The sequence below is a fragment of the Arachis stenosperma genome, chromosome 4, assembly GCF_014773155.1.
Source record: "Arachis stenosperma cultivar V10309 chromosome 4, arast.V10309.gnm1.PFL2, whole genome shotgun sequence".
NCBI lineage: Eukaryota > Viridiplantae > Streptophyta > Magnoliopsida > Fabales > Fabaceae > Arachis > Arachis stenosperma.
In genome coordinates, this window is record NC_080380.1 from 127,778,186 (window position 1) to 127,793,701 (window position 15,516).

Consider the following 15,516-nt stretch of genomic DNA (forward strand, 5'->3'; position numbering starts at 1 on the left):
TTTTCTCGATACTGCAAGCTGCAGGAGCACATTCGAGACATGGAAGGTCGAAAAAATTTTCTCTAACATATCGAGCTTTAGGAAGTATCACCGTCTTTTGATGATTGTACCTTTCTTCAAGGTCTTTCCACAGATCTGCAGGATCTTTTAATGTGGGATATTCATTTTTCAATCATACTTCAAGATGATGACAAAGAAAAATCATGGATTTGACTTTATCCTTTTGAGATGTATTATTTTCAGCCTTAATGGTATCTTCAAGATCCATTAAATCAAGATGGATTTTAGTATATAGTATCCAGATTTATCAAAAGCATTATATTCAAGATGAAACAGTTTCGAGATAATAAAAATTTGTTACCTGGAGTCTAATTTGTTACAACGTAAGGGAGAGAGAGAATTATTTATTACTCGTTGTGTGTATCTTCCTTTTGCTTCAGTACATGTATTTATAGGCACACAAGAGGTAACATTTTCAACTCTCATTAAACTCTCATTAAACTCATTTCTTTTGAGAATGTGAGCGTCCATATTAAATGATGGTCATCCACCTCATTTGGTCTTATCACAACACATAAAACTCATTCTTGAAGATGAGTATGTACGTAGAAGGAAAAGAATGAGACACTGTGTCTCCAGATATTAAATACACTTTTCATATTTTTTAATTCTTTTAATATTGAAATTCCTTTTTTATTGTAATTAAAAAATAAAATTTATTATTAGAATATTATTTATTACATTTTTAGAATAAAGTAATTGCACACATAAAATTAATATATCTTTCTAAAAAATAATTAAGACATTGTTAAATTGGTTTGAACAACTTAAAAAAATAATTGACAAAAATAATATTAATTTAATATTAACTGAATTTATTTTATTTTAACTAACGCATGGATATGCAATAATAATAATACTCTAAATTTATTTTTAATAATTTGTTTCAAATAAATTAGTACTTAATAAATAAATATTAATGTAACAGCTCATGCTATTTTATAAAATTAGATAAATCAATTTCAAATAATATAAGAGGACAAATTAATTTCTTCTATCTTCAAATTTTAGATAATTTAATTTATTTATCATATTATTTTTATAAAAAGTGAATAAAATTAGCACTTTTTAAATAGAATTATAAACTGATTTAGATTATTCTGTTATTTTATTAGATACAAAATTACTAATATATCTAATGTTCTATTTGTCTTTGAATCTTTATCATTATGTCTATCCAAATTTTGAATATTAATTCTTTCTTCCAGGTTTTAAATTTTAAATTTTTGCAATTTAAATTACATCTTATCTAAATGTTAAATTTTAAAATTATTGTAATTAAAAATTTTTAAATTATTAAGTTTTTTTCTCAAACCAAAATAAATTGATCCAATCTAAATAATAATTGTTAGAATAAAAATAAATAAAAAATAAATTCAAATTAATATAATATAAATTCTTATCATTTGAATCAAAATTTATTAGATTGAAACATAAATTATATTGATTTTATTTTTTAAAATTAATCTATATATATCATTTCAAAAATGATATATAGTGTATACGGAAAAAATATAAATATTTTAAATCTTTAAATAATTTAAAACATATATAAACAAATATAAAATATGAAATTTAACCTTTTTAAAAGTTCCATCCAGTACATGCATATTTAAATTTTTATCATAGTCTTTTAACAAATTCTAATGTTAAGGGTTTAAGGGTGTCTGCAAAACTTTGATGTGCACATCGATTACACCCTCCCCTTTTAAGTTTTTTTTTTTTTAAAAAAATAATAGGTTATATTTTATTAATTATTAAAAAATAAAATACAAAGATGTCCAAAAGTAGGACAGCATAATAAAAGGTGGAGATTTTTCAAAAACACTACACTGAAAGTATTCATCCAACGGTGCGTGGTCGAAAAACGAAGAAAAATCTTAAAGAAGAAATAATAATAAATCAAATTGAATGCATCTAAGAGCTTGTCTCATGGAGATGACAACTTAAACTGGGAGTTCTTTGGATTTCACGGAGCAACTTGACAGAACTTGCTAGAATGGCAGACGGCATAGAAGTAGAACCTTCAAAAATCAACTGGTTGCGAGCTTTCCAGCAGTTCCAGCAAATGATGGCAAGCAATTGAGGATTACGGTCAGCATTCTTCAACGGGTTAAGTATCTCTGTTGATGCAGTCCACCATGTCCAAAAGTCGTTAGAACTCTGAGGGGGAAGACAGTCACGAAGATAACTCTGAGACCATACGTCTTTAATTCTAGAGCAATCGATCAAACAATGAGTGACTGTTTCCGTTGCTTCATGACAGCAAGGGCATATTGGTGATATAGATGGGATGCGGTGATGAATCTGAGCAAGCACCGGAAGTCGGCCATGGAGAGCTTTCCAGATAAATAGCTTAATTTTGTGAGGCAAGTTCAACTTCCATAGATCAATCCACGGCTTTTTCTGTTGCATATAATTAGGACAAAGCTCCAAAGGCGGATGGTAAAATAAATAGCCAATTCTGTAACCTGAAGCTGTATCATATTGCTTGGATTTGTTCAAATCCCATTGCAATTTGTCCCTACTCTGCTGAATTTTAACTGACAAAATCTTATTTGCAACGTCTTAGGGAAATAGTTCTTGAATGAGATTCTGATTCCAATTTCTATCTTCAGTAATTAGATCTTTAACTCTTGGAAACAACTCAGAAATAGCCTGTCTATTTGGTATGTCAGAAATCATTAAAGGATACGGAGGAGGCAGCCAAGGATCCTCAAAGGTTCGGATATCCTCACCAGTACCCACAGCCCAATTAAGACCTTTTTCAACAATCTTTCGGCCTTCCAATATGCTCCTCCATCCCCAAGAAGGTAAGACTCCAATTTCTGCCGTTATAGCATTACCATTGCTAAAGTATTTACCTCTTAAGATTTTGGATAATAAGGAAGTAGGATGTGTTACAAGTCGCCAAAACTGTTTGCCTAAAAGCGCCAGATTTTGGATTCTGAGATCTTTAAATCCAAGGCCTCCTTCTTTTCGTGAGCGAGTCATAGTGTCCCAGCTAATCCAAGCCATCCTCCTTTCAGAACCTTTTTGTCCCCACCAGAACTGAGAAAGTAGAGAGTGAATTTCCGAAATTAAACCATCAGGCAACTTGAAGCAAGACAATGTATAAATAGGAATAGCTTCTCCCACTGCCTTAAGCAATACGTGTCTACCACCTGACGAAAGAAGATTGCGCTTCCACCCTTGGATTCTTTTCCGAACATTTTCTTTGATCATACTAAAAGAAGCCTTTTTCGATTTAGAGACTGTAGAAGGCAAATCAAGGTATTTATCCTGAGCCCCAATATGATTAATATTCATAGAGTTAGCCAGTAGTGTACGAGTAGTGGACGGAGTGTTGTGGCTAAAGAATACAACAGATTTATTAAGATTTACCCTCTGGCCACTGATGCTTTCATAAGAATTCAATAAATGCAGGATATTTGAACATGCTTCAGGATTAGCCTTACAGAATAAAATGGAATCATCAGCAAACAGGAGGTGGTTGACCTTGGGACATCGCCTATGTATCTGAAGACCCTGAATTAGTCTGTTTTGTTCTGCCTTGTGTAGCAAGAAGGAGAGACCTTCTGCACAAAAAAGAAAAAGATAGGGGGATAGAGGATCTCCTTGTCGAATACCTCTATTTGGTTTGAAGAAACCATAAGGTTGTCCTTCCACAATAACAGAATAAGAAACAGTTGTCACTAATTCTCGAATCCACATGATCCATCGAGAGTCAAAACCAAACTTCTCCAATATAAACCAAAGAAAGTGCCATTCCACCCTATCATATGCCTTACTCATATCTAATTTTAGCGCCATTTCATTTTCGAGACCCCTTTTTTGTTCTTCAAGTAATGCATACACTCGTGAGCAATTAGGATATTATCAGAGATTAATCTGCCTTTAATAAAAGCACTTTGCATAGGGCTAATTAGTCTATTCATCATACTCTGAAGCCTATGTACAAATACTTTGGAGATAATCTTGTAAAAGACTGAAGATAGGCTTATTGGTCTTACCTGAGTCATATCTTTAGCATCAGAAATCTTGGGAATAAGACAGATCTGAGTGTGATTAAAACCCTTCAAGATTCTGCCCCCAGAAAAGAAGCTCTTAACTGCTCGAAACACATCACCACTAAGTATGTTCCAGAAGCTTTGAAAAAATTTTGCTGTCATACCATCATCTCCTGGGGCACTTTGAGGATGAATGCTAAATGTTGCGCATTTCACTTCCTCCATAGTCACTGGTCTTTGAAGCCTACGGTTCATGTGAGCTGTAACCTTAGGTTCAAAATCAGTAAACAGAGGTTCAGGGTTCTCATGACAAGTGGAGGAAAAGATGTCCTTGAAATAAGATTCAGCCACAGAAGCAATACCAGCATTTGAAGTAGCCACTTCACCATCATTGCCAGTTAGTTGCCAAATTCTATTCCTTCGGGTTCGATTTCTAAATTTCTGATGGAAGAAAGCTGTATTCTGATCACCAAATTTGAGCCATTTGACTCTAGACTTATCTTTCCAATAAGATTCCTCATTTTGCAATGCTTTTTCAAGTTTGTCCTCTATTTCTGAAATGATGTCGCCTCCATGAATTCCTGCTAAACGAAGTTCCTCTAATTCCGACTGTAGTAAATCAATCTCCACCTTCGAATTAGATATGTGTTCTTGCTGCCATTTGACAATCTTATGCCGACAACGCTTTATTTTTTGAGCTAGGATATACATTGCTGAACCATCAATCTGTTCATGCCAAACCTCTCTAACAATCTGCCGTATTTCATCATTGGAACACCATCTTTCTTGGAATTTGAATCGGCGTTTAGATCTCTCAGTTCTCGGATTAGAGTCTAGGATAAGAGGGGCATGATCCGAGCCTGATTCTGACAATCTAAGAACCGTTGCATTGGGATAGAGTTGCTGCCAATCAACTCCTACCAGGAATCGGTCCAGTCTTTCCTGTATCAACTCATCACCCCTCCGTCTATTTGACCAAGTGAATGGTCTTCTGACCATACCAATATCAATCAGGGAATTATCATCAATAAAACTATTAAAGGTTTCAATAGAAGAAGGAGATTTAGCACCCCCACCTTCTTTCTCCAATTGATTAGAAATGGCATTAAAATCCCCCATTAACACAATCTTATCATCGAACTGTTGGGTGACTGAAGTTAATTCAGCAAATTGAGCCATTCTATGTTGATCATTTAAACTGAGATAAACACCTAGAACACCATAGGGATCATTAGAACCAGTTGTCAGAACTGATGCCGCAATAAAAAATCTACCATGCTGTAAAATCTGAACAGTGCAACCATCCCTCCATGCCATTGCCAAATCCCCTGATAATCCATCCGGATCTACAATAAACCATTCCTTGAAACCACAAGATCTTAGTTTTTCTTCAACTTGTCGAGATTAATTTTTTGTTTCACAGATAAAACCAACCTCGGGGGAGTAGGATTTGCAAATCCCTTTAAGATTGTGGATTGTCAGGGGTCTCCCCAAACCCCGACAATTCCACGAGAGCAGTTTCATATTTCTTTGGGTGCCACTTGAAGGCTGGCACCCTCCACCGTCATAGCAATTATATGAGGGTTCTGAGTCTCTGATTTGTTGTTCATGGTGTAGAGAAAATCAGAATTGGTATTCAATGATTCCAAAGAGACATAAGATATATGGAATGAGTGAATTAGAAAATGGAATGAATTAAAAGAGCAATGAATTGGGAGAGAAAACGAAAATGAGGGAGCTAAGTGAAAAAGAAATTAAGAAAAAATAAAAAATAGAAGAAGATGGAAAAGAGTTTGACGAAGAAAAGACAAAGAAAGGTGTAACCATGGAGGTGGCGCAGTGAAACCCTAGCAGAGCGTCGGGCGCTAGATGAGGAGTACGTACTCCCACTAAAATGCATTTGATTAAATTTGAAAAGATAGGAGACTCGAACCCACAACCTCTTAAATGAGTATGGGGAGTCTATGCCATTTGAGCTATTACTCATTGGCACCCTCCCCTTTTAAGTTGCGATCAGTTTTCAACGGAGTAACATTTCATGCGTCACTTACTTTAACCACAAAAAATAAAAAATAAAAAAATTTGGACAAAATCTATACAAATAGATCTATACACTAAAGTGATCCAAATAAAAAATCCAAAGATAGCATTTGGGATACAAATACATATGCAAATGGTGATATGAGTTCAAATTATTCCAATTAGAGGCAAAGTGGACATGAAGGAACGTATGGAGGTTATTCCTAAAGAGTCACCGAAAAATGAATAGGAAGCTAACACAAGAATTCTCGGATGAAGAAATAAGATCTACGACATTCAACATGGGTAGTTTGAAAGCCCCATAATCTGATGGACTGAATGGGTTATTCTACCAGAAACACTGAAAAACTATAGGAAAGGACATATGCACGATTTTGAGATTGTTCTTCAAAGAGGGGGGTGCTTTCTAGAGGAGGTTAACGAAAAGCATGTGGTCCTGGTCCCAAAAATTAAGCAAGTAAAAAATTTGAATCACCTAAAGCTTATTAGTTGTTACAATCACATATTCAAAATCATATCTAAAGTAATGGTTAATCGACTGAAAAGTATCATAGATCACATTATTTTGCCGGAACAAAGTACTTTTGTAGGAGAGAGAATGATCCAAGACAACATATTATTGTTCAAGAAGCCTTCTATGCCTTGAATCAGAAAGGAAAAAAGGAAAATCACAACTCAACTATCAAGCTAGACATGAACAAGGCGTATAATAGGGTGGAATGGGATTACCTAGAGGAGGTCCTTTTGACTTTTGGCATTTGATTTTGATCAAAGATGGGTTACTAGAATCATTCAGTGTGTGAAGACAGTCAAATATAGATTTAAAATTAATGATTTTTTGTCAAAGATTGTGTCTCTGCAAAGAGAACTGAGACAGAAAAACTCTCTATCATCCTATCCTACTTATTCATTTTAACCTCTGAAGTGCTGTCTATTTTAATGGATAAAGCACAAAGAGAAAATGTCATTTCAGGAGTCAAACTAGCTTCCATTGTACTTAGTTTAACTCATCCTTTGTTTGCTGATGACTGCATTATTTTCTCAGGTGTAAAAGAGGAGGAAGTATACCAGCTAATTCAAATTCTTAATACCTCTACCACTGTGTCAAGACAAGTCATAAACGTGAAGAAGTAGGGAATCTCTTTTGGATCACAAGTTCCTATTCAGGCAAAGGTAAACATAGAGAAAATTTTGAAAATTCCTTCATAGTATAGCCCGAAAAAATACCTAAGACTACCAGCTAGATGGGAAAGATCAAAGTGTAAAGTATTTGAATGAATAGAAGAAAAGATTGCCAACAAGATCAAAGGCTGAAAACAGAAACTGCTCAATCAAGCAGGCAAAGAGGTCCTAATAGAAGTAGTAATCCAAGCCATCCCAACCTATGCCATGGGAGTGCTCATATTTTCGAAAAGCTTCTGTAGGAAATTATGCACCAAGATAGCCCAATTTTGGTGGAGGTCGACTGACAAGAAAATGGGTATTCATTGGAAGAGTTTGAATAAATTATGTGCTAGCAAAAAAGAAAGAAGGATGGGATTTAAAGAATTTTATCACCAAAACACGGCACCAGCTAGCAAAACAAGCTTGGATGATACACCAGAATCCAAATGCACTATGGGTTAAGGTATTAAAAGGTATATATTTTTCTAAGCAAGTGTTCCAAAAAATAAGTAGATATAAACAAGGAACCTGGATATAGAAAAGCTTATTAGAAGGAAGGAATTTTCTAAGAAGAAATGGCAAGTGGAGTTTAGGTAGGGGTACCAAAGTTGATGTGCAGAGATACTAGATCCATGGTCTAGCCAAGCCCGTGATGTCGGTCAAAAAGTTTTCGATTTGGTCGCAGTAGAGGAAGAATGGGACAAAGCTAAAGTAATAAAAAATTTTTTTTCACTGATTAGCAAACGCATCCTCCAAACACCTATTAGCAGGATGCCTAGAGAAGATAAACTAACTTGGCCTTTCCAAAAGGACGAGGATTACATTGTGAAAACAGGCTACCATATTACGAAAGGTGAAGGAGATGAACATAATTCAGCCAACCAACCCTCTACCAATAACAACCTAAAAGAACTATGGAATGTGATCTGGAACATGCAAACGCCACAAAAAATAAAAATCTTTTTATGAAAATTAGTCCACAACATCATTCCTGTAAGGACAAATTTATACAAGAAAATAATATCTGACAATTCTATGTGTCCTATCTGTATATAGAAACGAAACAGTGAAGCATGCTATTCTCTTCCAAGATAGCTTAAATGCACCCCAACCTCAAGAACAGTGAAATCTATTGGAGATTAGCTACTACAAAGACTTTAGAGACTAAAAAAGGAATCTAAAGAAGGATTCCAAGAAAATTGGAGTAGAACAGAGCAACTCATTTAGGCTATTTGAAAAATAAAAAATTCACCAATTCACAATCAAGCTCAGCAACCTCAATAACAGCAATCACAAATGCAGCAATTTTAACAACAAAATACAGTAGCACTGAAGAAACAAAAGATATAACTCAACATGTAGGAGCTAGGGGAAGAAAATTACTAGTGATTTAGAGAGCTCCACCTAATAATAATTGGGTGAAGATTAATACTGATGTTACATTTTCTAAAAAGTCTAGAATAGGGACGTTTGCAGTATTCATCAGAGATGCAAATGGTAGAATCAAAGGAGGTATTGCTGTGGAGATTGTAGCAAGCTCAGCAATTATGGCAGAGGCATGGGCAATTAGAGAAGCTCTAATTATGGTGAAAAATCTGGACACAGGCAACACAATTGTGGAGTCTGATTACCTGCAGTTGATCGAAATACTAAAAAAAATCAATGCTAAAAAATAGACGCTATTCTTGAAGATATTAGAGCTATGAAGAACGATTTACCTTGATGCAGATTTGCATGGATGCCACGACAAGAAAATCAGCTTGCTCACATCATAGCTTCGATGAGGCTAAGGGGAACTCTGTCAAGAAACTGGAGCACGACCTTGCCGCGGGAGGTAGCAGCGATTGCAGAAAAGAAAGTGTGTACCAGAGATTTCAATCAATCATAGCACAGAGAGCTAGAGTTAGTGAACGCAGGGGGAGATTCATGATCACCGTAGCTGAAAGTAAAGAATGCAGTCGTTTCTTATCCAATTCTAAGTCGCCGAGAGTGGAAAGAAGAGAAGGATTGATGCCAAAGTTAAATTCAAGTAGTTTCTTTATTAGTTGAATGATTCAGGTTGTTTCTATGGCTCTCCAAGTAGGCTAGCTTTTGGTCTTTCTAATTGTTGCGTCCAGGGCGGGGGGCTGTCCACCCCAATAAAAAAAATTCTAGAGTTAAGTTTCAAAGTAGTCCTTGAAGTTGCACTCATCTCTCAAAGTAATTTCTAAAGTTAATAATTACCCAAATTTATCCTCGAAGTTGCACTCCGAAACTCATAGTAGTCCTGAGGCATTTTCCGTTCATCAAAACCTTGAAACGACATCGTTTTGAACAAAAAAAAAAAAGCGTAGCATAAAACCCTCAATTCGAAAAAAAAAATAATGATAAAAAAAAGAGGAAGCTTAGCATAGAACCCACCCCATCCCCCCACATTCCCAATTTGTTTCCTTCTCCTTCCCCATCCTCATCCCCTTTCCCTTCCCCTTCTCCATCCCCAACCCGTCTCCTTTCCCTCCCCCAACCCTTCTTCTTCCCCTTCTGCTTCCCCAACCTGATGCCCTCATCCTTCTCCTTCCTCCTCTGCTTCTTCAACCTGAGGTTCTTCCCCTTTCCCTTCTCCTTTCTAATCTGATAACCTCCCCTTCCCCAACCATACTTTCATACTCACAAAAGCTCTCCTCAATCTTCACTGTCGTTGTCTCTTGACGGCCTTCGTTTCAGTGTCGCGCCGCTCATCTCCCACCCCAACCTAGTCTCTCACACTCAAACACAGTAGAGATAGAGGCACAAAACCTCAACCGTCTCTGTCATCGTTGCGCCGTTCACCAGCCTTCGTCTTGTTGCCGTGCCGCTCGCCAGCCTCCATCTCTGTTTGGTCTCCCTCTTCTCTCCTCTGGCACGGTTCTCTCTCTCAGCCATAGTGATTTTTTTAAATTTTTTAGTTATTCAATCATTATTTTTTAATGTTCTGGGTGATTGTTGCTGCTGATCCTATTTTAATATAACAATAATGGTTAATTTTAGTTGTTTTCTATTATGTAATTATCACTAATTTTTTTATTGTTACTATTTTTGTGCTTGTTGCTATTTAGGTTGATTGATGCTTGCTATTTAAGTTGATTGATCTTTTTTTATTAATGCTGATTTTTTTTGTGATATTTTGTATTGTTGATTTTTTTTTTTGTGATTTGTTGAAGAAGAAGAACAGAGTTGAAAAAGAAGAAGAGCAGAGTATTGAAGACGAAGAAAGAGATTTTTTTTAAAATATAAAACGATGACGTTTTTCTACGCATCTTTTTTCTTTTGCTTTTTTCTTTTTTTTTCCTTTTTTTAAAAACGATGTCGTTTTAAAGTTCTGATGAACAAAAAATGCTTCAGAGATTACTATGAGTCTCGGAGTGCAACTTCGAGAATAAATTTGAGTAATTATTAATTTCAGGTATTATTTTAAGATTCGAATGCAATTTCAGGAATTACTTTAAAACTTAACTCAAAAATCTATTCAATAAAAAGTTTAAGCCACCTATTTTTGTAAATTTGAAGTTTTTAAATTAATATATATTTTTTTAAAAAGTCTCGATGAAATGTGTAACTTTGCATTAAAAAAAATCAATTCTACATAAATATTCAACACAGCATTAGAAATGAATCTAATAAACACAATAAGCAAGCAAATAATCAAAACCGACCTTAGCTCAGTTGGTAGAGCGGAGGACTGTAGTTTGGGTTGACAGATATCCTTAGGTCGCTGGTTCGAATCCGGCAGGTCGGAATTTTTGTTTTATTCTTTTCCATTATTTTGATAAGATTTAAGCATTGCATAAAATACATTTAATAACACATTCGTGCATGTGTGAATTCAAATACAATCCTATTCAACTTAATTACCAATCAAAACTAAAAAATTTTAACTTGGATTATTTCCCATTGGTTACAAATTACATGAATTGGATCAAAACTATAATCTTAAGGCAACGCACCCGTTATAGGAAACAAACAAGAAAAATAAATAAGATTTTAATATGCACAACTATATCAACTAGTGAATTAATAAACACTAACGTCTTTACTCTTTTTATTTATTAAATGTATAAAATAATAACAAATGCATGAATAACCAAAATGCTTAACATTTTATATTCTATCTAAGGGTCTGAGTTTAAATTAGACAAAAATCAATCCTAATACTTTACCGAGTTTATTTCAAAAATTCGAAATCAGCTATAAACTAATCTCTGAAAAAATCAAGTGAAACTATGTTAATATATGAGAAGTACTACATATACAAGTCATTTTAATTTACAAGTCATATAAATTGGGCTAAATTCAACAAAAAGAACGCTCACCCATACGAGCATGTGCGCTACTCAATAGTTTTTATAGCGCGCTTCGCGTTCCTCCTCCTCATTCTCTTCCTTCTTCTTCTCCTTCTTCTTTACGTTTCTTCTCTTTTTTTTTTTGCATGTTTCATCTTCATCGTCATTTTTTTATTACTGTTGTTGTTGCTGCATTTTTTTCCCTCCTTCTCTTTTTATTGATTTTGCAACATTATGTATTTTTTTCTTTATTTGATTTTTTTCTCTCTCAAAAGAATTATGAGAATATAAAATAAGAAGATGAAGAAAAAGACGCAGCAGAAGATGAGGAGAAGGAAAAGGAAGAGTTTTGAATTATACAGAACTTATTAGCATACATACACCGAAAATTTTTAAACAATACACCCAAATATCTTCGTATTACACCCAAATTTACTACAAATACAGAAAAATATTTTCTCTAATATTGCATTTTTTTTCTTTTTTTCTTTATTTCTTTCTTTGTTTTAGTTAAACGAATGTAAGTTCATCCTCTTACAAGTAATTTTATACCATTATGTGTTTCTTCTTCTTCTTTGCTTGATTTTTTTGTTTTTATTCTTGTTAAAAAAGTAAAACAAGAAGAAATTTGAGAAGATAAAACAAGAAAGAAAAGATGAATAAGAAAAAAAAAAGAAGAAGAAGATGATGATGATGATGAAAAAGAAGAAGAAGAAGCAACAGAAGAATTGAGGAGGAGGGAGAAGAAGAGTTTTGAATTATGTAGAATTTATCAACATACATACACCGAAAATTCTTAAAGAATACACCCAAATATCTTCGTGTTACACTCAAATATCTTGTAAATACAGAAAATATTTTTTTCAATGCAAAACTTTTACATTACATTTAATTCAAACCATCAACGATGAAACATTATTCACCTACAGAATCATAAACTACTAATAAAAAAATTCACTAGAATTGAATCACACTTCAACTAATTGATTGGATTTAAAACAATAATCAATTTTATTTTGATTCAATTGATAATCTGAACTTGAATTATTCATTATCTTCAACAACGAGATAAGGAGAAGAATGAGGAAAAGGAAAGATGAGAAGAAATTCCAATGAAAAAAGAAGGAGGAAGAGGAAGAGGAGGTGATGGTGTTGGTGACGACGATAACGAAGAAGAACGTGCGCACGTTGAATGGAAAATCTGTTAAATTAGGAGGTGCGTGAAATCGACGTGCTAGAAAAGGCGCGTCTAACGTGAAATAGAATATATGAACTTGTACAACTTGTATGAGTAGCACATTTGTATGTGAAGAATAATTGTTAATATATATAATTTTACAAGTTTTTTATATAACAAATTAATGAAATATGACTTTTAAAAACTAAATTTAATAAATATTATATAAAATATTAAATTTAATACTACGTGTACACCAAAATCAATTATTAAAATCAGTCATCAGTATAAAATACATGTTGAAATATAAATACACATTGAAAATAAATTAAATTATACATGTATTTATACACAAATACATTAATGACTAATTGTAGTAACTAATTTTAGTGTACAAATAATATAGTATTTTGATAATTTATATAAAATAAATTATTTTAAAAGTAAAACGATAATATATATATATATATAATATAAAAAAATAATCACTAATTTAATTTTTGAGATTTTCAATCTTCATCAAAACAGTACATAACTTTTGAAAATGACTAAAATTATTGGTAAATTTACAAATTATAAATTTACGTTTGTTCCTAATTCAATTACCATTAATACAGTGGTGATATGTAGCGTTAAAATTCCAATGTGAAAGATGTAGCTATGAGTTTAATGTGATCAAATATAGGTCTTAATTGATTAATTGGACTCATTTTTGTTAATTAGTTTTATCTTGATGTAGAGACTAAAATGAGTTCTATTAACGAATTTGAAACACCTATTTAATTATTGTGAAGTCTTAATCAGGTCAGCCAATGATGTAAGAATTTGCCTTTTTAAAAAAAATTAATTCATAAATAATAATTAATTAAATGATTTTCATGTCAGAGATTATTTTATCTGTTATTTTTTTATAATATTTTAACGATATTCTAGAAGTGGGAATATAATTAATATCAGTGAAAATTAAAAGTCAAACCGAGTTAATTATTATCTTTTGATAAAAAAAAAACCATAAAAATTAGTTAATGAATTTTTATTATTCTTTCTTCTTTTTCAAGAAAGGATTTAAGCCACATATCTATGCACTGTTTTCTAAAGTAATTATTTACCATTTATATTTTTATCATATAGTAAAAAGATTGCCTAATTCTAGTAGAATATATCTAAGCCATGACTATTCATAGTAAATTTTAGACTCTCTCTCTCCATTAATTAATTTTCACCTTAGATGACTATAAGACCAACAACAGAGAGAGAGAGAAAATAGTGTATAAATATGTGGCTTAATTATTATTTTTGGATTAAATTTTTTTATTTTAAAAAAAAACGAGTTCTTACATCCTATTCTTACATCGCTCTCATGATAGACTCTAACTCTCAAGTATGTTCCTCTATTCCGTCTCTTTCCCAAACAACTTTTACTAGAGAACTTTTTTTTTTCCGTCAGTTTCTTAACATTCTGATCAACTATCCTCACTGGTGGTACTCGAAAGGTTAAATCGTCTCATAACTTAATCGACTCAGACTCTAAGACATGACTTTCATCAGAATATACTTTCTAAGTTGAGAGACGTGAAAGATGTCGTGAAAGTTGGACAAATACTAGAAAAGTGCTACTTGATAAACTATGGGACCTACCCTCAGAATTTGGAAGGGGCCTATGTATAGGGTTCAACTTTCTAGTCCTAATACTACGACCTACTCCAATAGTTGGGGTAACCTTAAAGAATACGTGATCACTCTCACTAAATTCTAAAGGATTTTTCCTTCTATCAGCATAATTTTTTTGTCGGTTTTGGACTATTAAAATTCTATCACGAATCTGCTTGACTTGTTGATGGCCTCTTGAACTAATTTCGGTCCTAGCATACTGAATTTCTTTCCCTCGTGCTATCATAAAGTTGATTGGCATTTGCGCCCATAAAACGCTTCGTATGACGTCATTTCGATCCTCGCATGGTGATTATTGTTATATGTAAACTCTACTAGTGGCAGATATCTATCTCAACTCCCTTTTTGGCCTAATGTGCAAGTTCTTAACATGTCCTCTAGGGTTTGAATAGTTTACTATGATTGTCCATCAATTTGATATTACCTTTATAAAAAAATATTAATTAAAATATAAAAACAAAAAAATTATTACTAATTTTATAAAATATATATTTTAAGTCTATAATATAACAATGAGTTGGATTGAGTCGACCCAAACCATAACTCAAATCTAACTCGAAAATAACAAACTCAAATTCGGAAAAAAATATAGAGTCTGAGGTAAGTTTCAGGTCAGATCGAATCTGATCTTGCATTCCCTAGTTTTACATTTTATTCGTATTTTAATTATAAATATAAGTAATATTTGATTATATCATTTATAACGTTCGACTATATTCCGTATAAATATATTCTGTTTTGGGTATTGTATTCCATATAAATCTTATTACAAATGTGACTAGCGGGCTGATTTTTATACCCGTGTAGCATGTGGTTGGGTATATACCCTAAATTGATTTCTTCTTAACCTCGATCCGAACTCCAAAGACATCCAAACTGAAACAACGAACACCCTAACAGAACCACGATAGCTTGAGCATCTATCTCGAAACTGGCTCAACATTGAAGTATGCTTATCAAGTCTATACTCCACTAATCCTTTCATTCCTAAATATTCATTCATAATTCAGTTCAATGTAATTAGATATAATTGTACCTAAATAATTGAATGATGGACGGTATGAGACACTTGAATTGCTCTACGTTCTACTATTTT

At 33.1% G+C, this 15,516-nt stretch overlaps 1 non-coding gene across 1 annotated transcript; it reads left to right on the forward strand.

The window, feature by feature from the left end:
• Positions 1 to 10,940: 10,940 nt before the first annotated feature.
• Positions 10,941 to 11,028, forward strand: TRNAY-GUA (transfer RNA tyrosine (anticodon GUA)). Its single transcript is given in 2 exon segments — positions 10,941 to 10,977; positions 10,993 to 11,028. It is a non-coding gene; the product is annotated as a tRNA-Tyr (tRNA).
• Positions 11,029 to 15,516: the final 4,488 nt, after the last annotated feature.